We start from the raw sequence: 13,333 nt of genomic DNA on the forward strand, positions 1-13,333 counted from the left end.
GTAGTTTTCAATGAAGGATATGTGGCTGAGGCGAGCAGATGTGTACAGTACTAGGTGAATTTCGATGTGGCTATTACTTCTGTATTCTGATTTTTATTTCCTGGAATGTTTGGCGATTTACAAAACGTGACTTACATGCAGACAATGAGAAACACATCTTGTACAACAGCTAATAGGACTGTGGCATCTCCCACTAAGCAGCGGTAAGTGGTACACTCACTAGACTGTTTGTGCACGCTGCCAATAATATTAGAAATATAGTCACACAGTTCTATGTCTAAAAAATATTCCTAGAATTAATTTATTGGATTACGTGCATTTAATGCAATGTTATGTGTTAGCATTGGCCCAGTTGGGGTATTCAGTGCAGAGTACATGCACAGTACAGATAATAAATGTTCCAGCATTGATTCACAATTATACTTTTTTTTTTTTTTTGGAAAAACATTTTATTGTTAGGAAAATGACATATTGTAATACAAATATATCGTAAATAATCCTCAGCATGATAAACACATTGCCGAGAATCATCCAACAAAACAATTATAATATTTGCAGTATATAAATCCAGATATAAATTGCAGTTGTGCACACAAGAAATAGTTACAAACACTGTTACATATTTAGTTACAGTCATAATTACCATTATCAGTACCATTAACATTAACGGGCCGTCTTACAGTTGTAGCATAAATCATAATCAGGATCAAAATCAAAAGGGAGGACCATTAGCAAGTACTTCCAAATTAAACCATGATGTTAGTTGGAAACATCTCTGTAAAGAATCCTTAAGTGATGGGGATAATGTATGAATATAAGGTAACCATGTACCAAAAACTTTTCAGTACGGTTTTCTTTATTGGTGGACGTCTCAGTCCAGTCCATTGTAAACAGAAATATTATTCTAGGATGTAATAATGTAAGGGTAGGTGGGTTGGGTTCAATCGATTGTGAGAGAATGATCTTCTTGGCAGCTGCAGTCAATTTGGTCAGAAGTAACTTATTTCCTTTTGGCAAACCCTGTGAATGTGTGTTTGTGGTTATATTCCAGAAAGCCCAATCTTTAGAGAGCACAAAAGCAATTTTTAGAGTCTCTTTTATATAGCTATTAAGTTCATCCCAGAAAACCTGTACACGTGGACAATCTCACAGGCAGTGTACTATATCGGCGTCAGGTGCTGAACATTTATAACAATTGGCATTAGGTGCATCTCCAATAATATATTTCAATTTGGGGGTGTAGTATGCAGTGGCGTAACTAGGGTATTTGGAGCCCAGGGCAAATTTGAAAAGGGAGCCCCCCCCCTCCCACCCCGATGTGCGCGTGCTGAAGGCGCAAGCCGAAAAAATATATCTAATGCCACTAGTATGCCAGCGTTGAAATTGGGTTGAATTGCCAGGTGGAAAAGATGGGTTGCCCCATAATGGTAAAAATAGTGAGGACTGCTTGGATAAGTGAAATTGTGCTCTAATAACTCGCCATGCTATGCATGTCGTATTTATTAACATGTTTTCTTTAGCTGCGGGAGGTAAACTAAGAGGATGGGTATGTAAAAGAGACCAAATTATGGTGAGGAATAAATGCCTGTTCCATAGAGTACGTGGTGTAAGTGTTATGACCTCCAATCCAGTCCATTGCTATTCGATAATTAGCGGCCAGGGCATATTGTCTAAGACATGGTAGATTTACCCCTCCCATATGTGTCTGTTGTTGCAACTTAAACAGTGATATCCTGGGACGTTTTCCAGCCCATATGAATTTTTGTAAAGCCTGATTAAAAAGTCTATGGTCTCTCTTATCTGGGATAAGTGGTAGCATTTGGAGAATGTAAAGAAATTTAGGGAAACTAATCATCTTATAAAGATGACATCTACCTATATAGGACAATGGGAGATGGGCCCATTTATTAAAATCTGTGTATGTTTTTAATAACAGTGGGGTGTAGTTAACAGCATACAATTGAGAAGGATGTAAAGGAACATTAACACCTAAATAAGTGATGTATTTATCTGCCCATTTAAAGGGAAAGGAGTCTCCCCATCCTGCCCTAGCCTCCCCAAAAAAGGCCAAGGCCTCAGTTTTAACATAATTAATTTTAAAACCCGCTATCTCCTCAAATACTTGCAGGATCTGCAGGAGGAGCGGTATAGCCTCCCTGGGGTTAGCAAAATACAATAAAAGATCATCGGCAAAGACCGAAAATGTTATCTCATGTTCTGCCAAGAAAATGCCTCGCCAGCCCCCTGCCTTTTCAAAATGACGTAGTAGGGGATCTAGGGCCAAATCAAAAAGTAGTGGTGAGAGCGGGCAACCTTGTCTCATACCTCGAGTCAGACAAAATGGTCGGGTGTTTAAAGAATTTATTGTCAGAAAGGCTTTCGGATCCTGATATAGTGTTTTGAATATATGAATGAAATCAGGACCAAACCTTTGGTAATTAAATATACGTATTAAATGAGACCAAGACACTCTATCGAATGCCTTGTCAGTGTCACAACTCACCACAATTTGTCTCTTTCCTCTCTCCACATGTGACTGGTACATTGCCGCTAAAACAGTGCGGATATTGTGAGTAGAGTGACGTCCTTTAATAAAGCCTGTTTGAGCCGGATGTAGTAATTTAGGGAGCAGTAACTGTAGACGCTGGGCCATAATTTTGGAAAGCAATTTCAGGTCCTGATTGAGCAGAGAAATTGGGCGATATGAGGAGACCAGGGCAGGATCTTTATTAGGTTTCGGAAGAACTATAATACGTGCAGTGTTGAATGTAGGTGGTGCCAGATTCCCATTAAGTATTGAATTATATAAAACTGAAAGTTGGGGAGTGACTTGTGATATGAGTAATTTATAATACGCTGCTGACAGCCCATCAGGGCCCGGGGTTTTACCAGTGGGTAACGATTTTATAATAGAGGCAATCTCTTGCTCTGTTATAGGTAATAAAAGACTCTCCCTATCTAATAATGTGAGTTTAGTTAATCCTGTTTGATTTAAGAATTCCATTCCCTTATCTGAGTCGTCCATAGGTGCCCGATACAATGTTTCATAGTACTGTAAGAATGCCTCCGCTATTTTATCAGGCATCCTAGTGGACTCGGAGGTGTTTAATTTAATTAAAGAAATAGGTTTAGATGATGTATAAGATTTTACCATTCTTGCTAAGAGTTTCCCAGGACGGTTCCCCCAACGAAAGTATTTGTTCTTTTGAAAATTAAGGTTAGTTTGGGCTTGTTCCAAACATAACAGGTCATATAAAGCCTTAGCGTCTCGATATCTCTCGGAATGGGAGTCAGAGGGATCCTGCACCAGTTTAGCATAAGCTCTGGCTACCGGGGCACTAGCCTGTTGGAACCTTTGCTTGAGAGATTTCCTTTTATATGAGACATAGGCTATCACATGGTCCCTCATAACTGGTTTAGAGGCTTGCCAGGGAAGATTGATATCTTGTTTATGAATTATATTGTCATCTATGTAATTTTGAAAACGACCTATTAATTGCTGTTTAAAGTCCTCCGAGGAGGAAAGATAGTCTGGAAAATGCCAATTATGTGAAAAGAGAGTAGGGGATTGTAAACTGAGAGAAAACCACACTGGAGCATGGTCAGATATCAGGATATCCGCTATCTCGGAGTCTAACACTCTGTGTAGCAGGGGCTCAGAGATCAACCAATAGTCCAACCTAGAAAATGAGTTGTGCGGATGGGAAAAGAAAGTATATTCTCTGGACACGGGATGTAAGTGACGCCAGGGGTCTATCAACTGGAATGTGTCTATAAGTAACGATAGAGTGGGTGGTGTACCACGTCTAGACCCTCCTCCCCTGAGCTACCTGAAGAATCTACAGAGGGTTCCATAGTCACATTAAGATCGCCCCCTAATATTAGAGTTCCTTCTGCCCAAACTTGTAAATTAGAGTATATGTCTGAAAAAAAGAATGTATTAGGGCCAGGGGGAGCATAGATACATGCAAAAGTAAATATGTCACCCTCTATCCGTATTTTCAGAAATAAAAATCTACCATTTGGGTCAGCTTTTTCATCTAATATCTCATAAGTAATACATTTGCTAAATAAAATAATCACCCCTTTAGTAGTGAAAGATGCGCTTTTAAATTCCTTTACCCGATTGTCCCTAAGAGTATTTGAATCTCCTTGCTTCCAATGGGATTCCTGTAAAAATACCACGTCTGGTGAGAAAGGTTTTAAATGACGCAATATTTTCTTCCTTTTTATAGGGGTATTCAGCCCTTCAACATTCCATGTAAGGAATTTCAAGGTGTTTTTAGTTAATGGCCTTTGTGAATCTGATGTATACATCAACCAATGCCGGCCCTAGGTGGAAAGTGTACATATTTATACCTATCGGTTTCTCTCATCCAGTCCCAGCAAGCTGGACAAGGGAGGAAAATCTTGTAACATATTATATATTCCATGGTGTGCAACTTATAAACAAGAATTGCATTTAGATAACAATTATTAGCAATTATCAAAAAAATCCTAACATAATTTTTAATTTTAAGAACCCAGGCAAGCAACCACAAAAGTTGCTTATAATTGCATTTATATAAATGTGAATTACGGTTCCAATAATCACAATTGAACTTTGCTGCAATCTCAAATGTCCCATCTATATGGCACTGAGTTTAGTTACATACATTAATTGAGTTTTTCAAGCTCATATATTCTAAAACTAATATTGCTGACAACACCACATGGAGATTCGTGCATCAAATTGCACACTGATCACCCCTATGATGTCACATTAATCAACAGCCATGTACTTCATACTTCTTAATGTGGCGGACATACATACAGGGGCCCCATAGTTACTTTGGCTAGGCTGCTTCACTGCACCACTTTGTAACACTTATTTTATATCACTCTGTGTTTTTTTTATATATATGTAACATCTTTTACATATTTATCTCTCACCCCTGTAACACGCCTAACACAAACTAGCTGCTCTAACTTAGGGCTCTATTTATTAACATTATTTTTACTAAAATAAAGTGAAAAAGGGTGTTTTCACACCCTTTTCACATTATTTTAGTTTCACCTGTAGTTATTACAGGGCAATTGGAGTAGAATTAGTAAAATTCTACTCCAACCCCTAGTATCACTTATTTTTAGTAAAGCAGATCGCAGGTCCCATAACTGTAATGGGAAATGTGATCCGACCACAGTTACTAAAAGTAAATTGTAAAAAAATACTGGGGGAAGACCTGTGATAATAACGCCACCTGGAGGTGGCGTTATCCAGGGTCTCCCCCGGTTACCGGGCTCCCACTCTGCTCTAACGGGGAGAGCAGAGGCGGGAGCCGGTACCAGTAATCAGCTATGTGGTCTAAGCAGACCGCAAGCTGATAACTGTAAAAAAAAGAAAAAAAAATTAAACATTTTTTTTTTTACTTACCTGACTCCAGGGACCGGTGATCGGGCCTCCGGTGATGGCACCACTCCGGTCAGCTGGTCTCCCACAGTGCACTGGGGCCCGGTCATCAGGTGATCGGGCCCCAGTGCAGTATGGGAGATCACCTGATCGGGAAGCCCGGAGAAGATCACCGGAGGCCAGGAGGATGCAGGTAAGTCTAATGAAGGGAGGGGGGGTCGCGGGGGTCCGCGGCTTAGTGCCGGGGGCGGGGCTTAGCGTCAGTGGGGGGGTAGTAGCGGTGGTCGGTCGGCGCATGCGCGGGCTCTTAGTCGCGGTATTTTTTCCGAAAATACCGCGACTAGAGTGCGGATGGGATCCGCAGGGACAGAGCTTTATCGCAAGCTCTGTCCCTGCAAGGGATTTATAGTAAATCCCTGTGATATTGCCTGAATTCGCAATGCGAATTCACTCGGTAATATCACACTACAATCCGCATTCAATATGCGGATTGTAGTAAATAGAGCCCTTACTGATACACTTTAACACTTCACTTATCTTCTTTCACTAGTGTGGTGCCTTGGGGTGGTTTGGTTGGGCTGGCTTGGGGGTGTCCCGCGCCCCAGGCTTGAAACCCCTTGAATGTTAGAGACTTACCCGATGATGAGGTTACCTGAACGTAGTGGGTAAGCCAATAACTTTGGCCAAAATTATGTAAAAAAACCTCTCTTATTTAATGCTAAATGTATTATAATTTTGTATAGTAATGTTTGAAAAGTGCAGCTATATTCTATTTGTATGTGTATGTATCAGCAGTCTCAGTAGGTAACACCTCTCATTACTTGTAGGTGTGCAGTCTAGGGCCCCTCCCCTGTATAATGTGACGGACATTCAAAGGGTATAAGAGGGGGATGTAGTCAGGATGCTGGCAGTCGAAATGCCGACCACCAGAATCCCGACCCTGAAAGCCCAGGATGGGACTAAAGATAGGCATCTAAATACAGATGGCACCCCCCGGGAGGGATAGGTTTAGGGTGCGGGGAGCAGGGGCGCCGAGAGGGGGGGGGAGCGGGTACAGATTACCCGGGCCAGGGCTTCCTGAGGGGCCCGGCGGGGGCCTGGGTCCGACGCCGCCCCCCCTCCCTCACAGCAGCCCAGCACACAGCGTGTGCTGAGCTGCAGTTGGAGACTGGTCATGGTTGCTGAGCAGCAGCCACAGCAGTCTTCTATGCCTGTGCGGGGGAGCAATCACACTGATCGCGCCCCCCTTGGCTTTGCGCCGGGCTGAGGGGGCTCAGAGCGGCCCCCTCCCCGGTGCACAGTGCCGCTTTGCGGCGCTGCAAATCTTTTTTATTTCTTTTTTTTCCGGCAAGGGGGCGTGGCCACGCCTCCCGAGATTAGGCCACGCCCCCTATTACAGGGGCCCGCCTTGGCTCTTGGCGGCCCTGGCAGGGAGGGGGGGTTAGGGATAGGCACCACCCCCCGAGTCTTACGGTTGGGCACCCCCAAGGGAGGGTTAGGGGGGTAGAGGGGAGGGTTAAATATACTTACCAGCCAGCGTCGGGATAATGATGTGTTGGGCTTCCATGGTCGGGATTTGAACCAACGACTTTTAAGCCATCTGTATTTCATACCCAACCCTATAAGAGGTATAAAGTACTCTGAGAATGTAATCGCTACTCTGAAACTTGATCGTCCAGAAACAAACCTATACTCAGGTGCCCTGGAGTAGTGTAGATTACTGCAGGAAGAACTGACATTCAGCAAAAGTCTCTGTAACACAAATAATGCGTTTCGCTAATTCCTGTTCACAAATCCATTTCTATACTATTACATTTCAGAGTAGCAATGACACGTACAGCTTTCAGAATACATACTGTACATCTTTTTGCACCTCAAGAAGGGGATTTTTGAACCCTGAAATGTCTGCTACTTTTAAAGTGTATGTCTGTTTTGCTTCAATACAACTCAGCACGTGTGTAGCTTTTATTGTTACTGAATCTAAAGGGCCCCATACACCAGCGACAGATTGCCGCGATCCTGCGATGCTGCAACCCGGCATCGCAGAATCGCAGAAATCCAACATGTTGGGTTTTCCCGCTATGACGACCATGATCAAAAAATTATCGTGATCGTCAAATCTGGGACATTTAACATGTAAAATTTCAGCGATCCTGCGACAGATCGCTGAACATCGATGGTGGGCGGTCGGCGTTTACACCCGGCAGATCGGCATTTCCGATCGCATTGCAATATCGCGACAATCTGTCACAGATGTATGGGCACCTTTAGCCATGCATTTAGACCATCACAATTGCCTATTTGTGTTGCTCTGGCACATGGCACTGCATTTGGTGCAGTTTTATCTATAAAGCAGATTTTTTTTGTAAAAAAAAATATTGAAATGTTGAATAAATAAATACATGTCCAAAAAGTAAGGAGGGAAACTACGGAGAAAAATTACAATATATTAAAGCTGCATTCCTTTAAAAAAATATATTATATTTTATGCCATAAATTTTGCCATATTGTTCTGTGGTGAACTGCTCAACTGTATGGTGGGCAATGAGTGGGTTTTTGGTTTTACATTAGCAAAAGTGGTTTCACCTAAATGGCATGTGATTTAAGGGATTCAAAACTGCTGCACAATGCTGGTAAATCTAGCATGTAGTAGGTGAAAAATAGCAGTGTTGTGCAGTACTTTAAAATTTGCTTTGTTCTTTAAGCTGCTATTAATAGTTTACAACTTAAGGAATCTCACATGATTACCATGGCAACCACAGTCACATTACATATGCAGTGAGCAGAGAGAGAGTTTGGAATACCTTCTTCTCTGATTAAAAGAACAGGAGACCCTCTCCTCAGGAACGAACATGAGCACTAAAGCTGGCCACACACTAGACCAACTTACATCCAACCATCCCACTAGTTGATTGGTTGGAATGAAAACCTGGTAAGGGATGAAAGCAAATGGCAATCAGCAATTTGCTCCCAAACGCCGGAAAATAGACTAAAAACTGTTGTTTGATCAAACATTTAACAAACTTGTCTGACTACCATTTTCATCTGTTTTCTGGCATTTAGGAGCAAATTGCTGATCATCACTTACTCCCATACGTTACCAGATTTTCATTCCAACCAATCAATTAGTTGGCTGGTTGGATGAAAGTTGGTCTAGTGTGTGGCCAGCTTTAGGGGCAAATCCAATTGCTGTGGGGTGCTAATTACCTGCGCTGGCTGATTCAATCAGTGGGGTTTACCCTGCGCACTAAGGGGGAGATTTAATAATGCTCAGAAAAAAAGATAAAATTGTGAGAGATAAAGTGCCAACCAATCAGCTCCTGTAATTTTTCAAACACAGCCTGTAACATGGCAGTTAGGAGCTGATTGTTTGGTGCTTTATCTTCAACAATTTTATCTATCTCCAAGCTTATTAAATCTCCCCTAAGACCCAGAAGTGGACTGTTGCTCGCAGCTTGAGGACCTAAGAGGAAAAATCAGCGATAAAGGCGCCCACTGGGGGTTTAACGCTCCAGGAAAACCCATTGATTCTGCACTTTACATGGAATCCATGGGTTAGGGCACGATAAACTCTGGTTTCTTACGCGGGGAAAAGGTTAATTCATTGAATAGCTATTCCCACGTGGCGTGATCAATTATCTGCGGGTTATATCCTCTGGCTAATTGAATTCCCCCATAAAATGTGAATTCATTGTAACTGAGAGACTACCTTTGCAAAGGCAAGACAGCATTATAGGAGCATTTTAGTAGTAAGTAAATTGTGCATTACTTTAATAAATGTAACTTCTTTTTTTTTTGTACCCATTGCTAAGTTCCTGAATCTTTCTAATTTGTTCTAAACTGACTACAACACTCAAAATCCCCAGCATACTCTATACATTGTGTTCATAAATAAATGTAACATGGTCCTTATAATACATACTAAAATGACGCAAATAATAAGTCAGCCAGAAACAAAATGACTCTGCAACAACATAGGAAGCCCTGGAGTTTATCTTATGTCAGGAAGCTGTAGGAGACATGGAAGCACTGAAATAATTCACTTCCTGGATTTGATCACTGCCTAAAATGCCCAGGTATGGAAACGCATTATAGATCAGATTACAATGTGATTATACTACATTCACGTAATAGTTATACAGAATCAGGTTTGAACAAATATCAGTCTGCCTGACTGATACAAGGTTGTACATGAATATTGACAAGCAAAGCCCAGAATATACAGAAAGGTTTCCAGCACTCACCTGTGCGGGTGTGAGGAGAGTGGATGTGGTTAAACCTGATAGCTGATGGGAGGAAGAGACACTTACACAGACTCAGCCCTCTGCATTGTCTGGCTTTGGGCTCTTGCTCTATGTACTGCCTGATGTCACAGCTGACTCTGTGTCACTTATCTACACGCTACACATTGTCACCAAGGAGGATAGGAAAAATATATATATTCCAGCTATAATCATATGAATGAACAATTCCCAGCATATATAATGCAGAACTTTACTGTAATATATAAACTATACTAGCATGCCCATGGCAAACATTTTGCCAATTTTAACCCAGAACATACGTATGGAAAATGCTTTAGATAAAGGCTGGATCATGTGTTAATATGATGTAACCGGGTAATAAAAGATGTGTGTGAAACATAACCAGCTAGGCCACGTCCTTTTATGGTTTTTGGGGACTTTTTTATTGTAGCATTTTGCCAATTTGTAAGTGCGATGATATTTTTTGGCCATGGACTATGAAGTAAAATGGGCCGTTTCCAGGGGATATTGCAAGCTGAGCCCCTATAGATACAAATGATAATGCATTGTTACCCCCCTCACCGTATCCCAGCCTCCCGCCAATCAGTGGCTGCCGGCAGCTCTTGTGGAAAGCAGAAAAAAGAGGCGTTGGTTTCGAGGAGCAAACACGGCGCTGATTGGCTGGGAGTTGTGAGTCTGGAATCGACTTGTTGATATATTTGGCCATGGACACAGAAGCAATATGGACTGTTTCCAGGGGTATTGCATGCTGAGCCCCTATAGATACAAATGATAATGTACAGTTACTCCGCCTCACCGTCTCCCAGCCTCCCGCCAATCAGCGACTGCCGGCAGCTCTAGTGGAAAGCAGAAAAAGAGGCGTAGCTTTCGAGGCGCAAACCCAGTACTGATTGGATTGGGAGTTGCGAGCCTGGAATCGATGTGTTGGAGAAGGTAGGTGAGTGAAGAGCGCCCCCTACAGCAGCAGCCTCACATGTTGTGGCGCCCTCCCTCGTTATATAATAGCTGCATCACGCAGCCAGGCGGCCAATCAGGAGCTGAACTGGGCAGAACATAAACAGTGTCCGAACATGGCTAGGGTGCCGGGTCCATGTGAGAGCACAGACCACCAGATGTGCGTGAGAACAGCAGCTCGCGGTGGTCGCCCCTCTATCCCGCTTCCCCCGGGTCATTGTGCCAGCTCTGTGTTCTGGTAGTTTTCTTTCAGGTTAGCTATACTAAAGCATTTATTATGGTTTTTATCGATTTTTTTTCTCATCAAACAGTTTTATTCAAAATTCTGTAATTTATTTCTGATTGAAATCCGTCTCAAAAGAAAAACATTAATATCTTAATTAGTCTATTCAAATTCAAAGGCACTAAGCAAATTATACAGTATATATAAGATATAATATTTATATATCAAATATGTACTAATGTATGCACTCACGGTTCCAGACGTATAATTTGTCCGGTGCCTTCAACAATCCTTAGAAGAGGTACATATATATATATATAGTCCACAGGAGCACACTATATAATAAGCGAAAAAGCGTGTCTGTCTGTCCTTTATACACAAGCAGAGTTTTGTACATAGCTCCACCTAATTTAACAGGGTGGTGTAGTTTGGCCAGGATTAGGTTTTTGCCTAGGTTTGAACTTTGTCAGGGCCACACACTGTCACAAAATCCCTAAAAGTGGCTGCAAGTACAGGCAGCAGCGCCGCAATTCAAATCTGGCACTGGTCGCCAGCCAATTGGAGCTCGCATACCGGCAGCCAATCAGGAGCTGCCACTAGTGATTGGCTGTTGGTCCGCGAGCTCTGATTGCTTTGCGACATCCGCACTGTTTCTCCATGTCTGCCTGCCAGTGCACCAGCTGTAATCATCTGGTGGGACGGTACCAAATCAACACCGCTGACACCTAGGCCCACCTCGGTGGCCCTGACTGGACCAACCCACCTTCTGTGCGTGACTAGGTGCAGGGGGAGCAGTGGGCCACAGAGGCAGCTCGGGCACCATAGCACCCACACCCCTTGCACCCACAGTAGTTGTGCCATTGTTTGCATGAATGTTAGCAAACAGTGGGGTCCTTTTCAGGATCAATGGAATGTGGTTATAGCAAAGGAATAATGTAAACAAATAAAGGCTACAGCTGTACTTCAGGGTCCAGTCTTCAACCTATATATTACTCACAGGACCTATAAAGAATCTATAATTCACAGGTCGTCTTGAATGCCAATGTTTCAATCTCTTTCCCTGAGAAAAATCTCTAATAAAGAGATTGAAACATTGGCATTTAAGACTATGAATTATAGAATCTTTATCAGTCCTGTGGGTGCAGCCTATATATATGTGTCTGTGTATATATATATATATATATATATATATATATATATGAGGATGATGGTTCTTGGATCGCGCACGGTGTACTGTCCTGAATGTGACTTTAAAGTGCAAGTGTCATATGTATGGATGATCAATCAACCACTTGAATCCTTCAAATAAGAGGAGGCAGTGGTCCCTTCCGTATGTCTGTATGGCAGTCAGACGAAATAATAATCTGGAGAATGGGGTGGAAAGGACAAGCGTCAAATAGTGTGATAAATTAAAAATAAATGTGCCCGTGCTCAAATAATAATGTGCGTACCAAAAGAAAATTCTTTAAGGCTTATCTGAAAATCCTGTTGGTGGATGAATGAACAAGGCAGGACCCGGGTTGCTGGTGCCAGAGAGGACCTTGATGAGAAGAGGCTCTTGACAGAGCCAGATGGAAAAGAAAAATAATATAGTGTAGTATTTCCAATATAGGGAACCTCGTATTAGTGGTTATGTGTACCCAATATATTCTTGTATGAATGTATAGATTAATATCCTTGTTTGCTCATCCAAATTCCTTTTTCCTTTCAGCCCCAGAGGTACTCACATACAGTGGTGATGGGGTTTAGATGAATCCACAGGTTTATTCACAAGGCATGTGAACAGACATACCACATAGCTATCAGTGGCCCAACGATCGTGTCAACTGTACTTCAGTTTTCCCGATTTGGTTGGGAGCCTCCCGAAAATCGGGTGCTGCTCCCGGCCCCCCGGAAAAGTAGACATGTCTCCCGGCCCCTGAAGTCCCCCCTGCAATACTTACCCAAAAACCCGCAGTGGGGGGGCTGATGATGCGATTCTCACTGAATCGCGTCATCATGACCTTGCCCCTGCTCCACAATGGCGGAAATATCGGTATTGTGTAGCGGGAGCAGGGCCAAAATGATGCAAGTAAGTGGCTCCGCCCCAAAATGGCACGGCTTGTCGCGGCCACGCCCCCTTTTGCCAGCCCCGCCTTCCCTGCTAAGCCGACCTGGCTGCTCCCTCCCGGAAGGGGCAGCCAGGATATCGGCATGTATGCATAGGGACAGTTTAACACTCTTGGTCCATCAGCTGGACTGTAATTGAATTGCTAAAGAACTCTGGCCTGATTCATTACCGATGGCAACAGCGAATACGCACGCAATCGGCCTATTGTTGAGTTCTGCATACGCGTATGCATCTCAATGCGCGTTCGAGAAGAGCTCACTGCGATCACACTGCAATGGCAGTGTTTTCGCAGACCCCTCGCAGAGTGATTGACAGGAAGTGACCATTTGGGGGTGGTGATGGGGGTTGGTTGGAGAAGCGCAGGCATGTTAGTGCGATTGAACGCAGTTGCA

At 42.9% G+C, this 13,333-nt stretch overlaps 1 protein-coding gene across 4 annotated transcripts in view; it reads right to left on the reverse strand.

The window, feature by feature from the left end:
* Nucleotides 1–13,333, reverse strand: part of TMEM40 (transmembrane protein 40) — a 133,481-nt gene that overhangs the window by 30,237 nt on the left and 89,911 nt on the right. Inside the window, exon 1 of one of the 4 annotated variants that reach the window (XM_088478684.1) lies at nucleotides 9,634–9,686. The exons of the other annotated variants lie outside the window; for them this stretch is intronic. The gene's annotated coding sequence lies outside the window, so the exon portion shown is untranslated. Of the gene's footprint in view, nucleotides 1–9,633; nucleotides 9,687–13,333 lie in introns of those variants that run through there. 4 annotated transcript variants of the gene reach the window in all.

This window comes from Taudactylus pleione, unplaced genomic scaffold, assembly GCF_031769625.1.
Source record: "Taudactylus pleione unplaced genomic scaffold, aTauple2 ptg000217l, whole genome shotgun sequence".
NCBI lineage: Eukaryota > Metazoa > Chordata > Amphibia > Anura > Myobatrachidae > Taudactylus > Taudactylus pleione.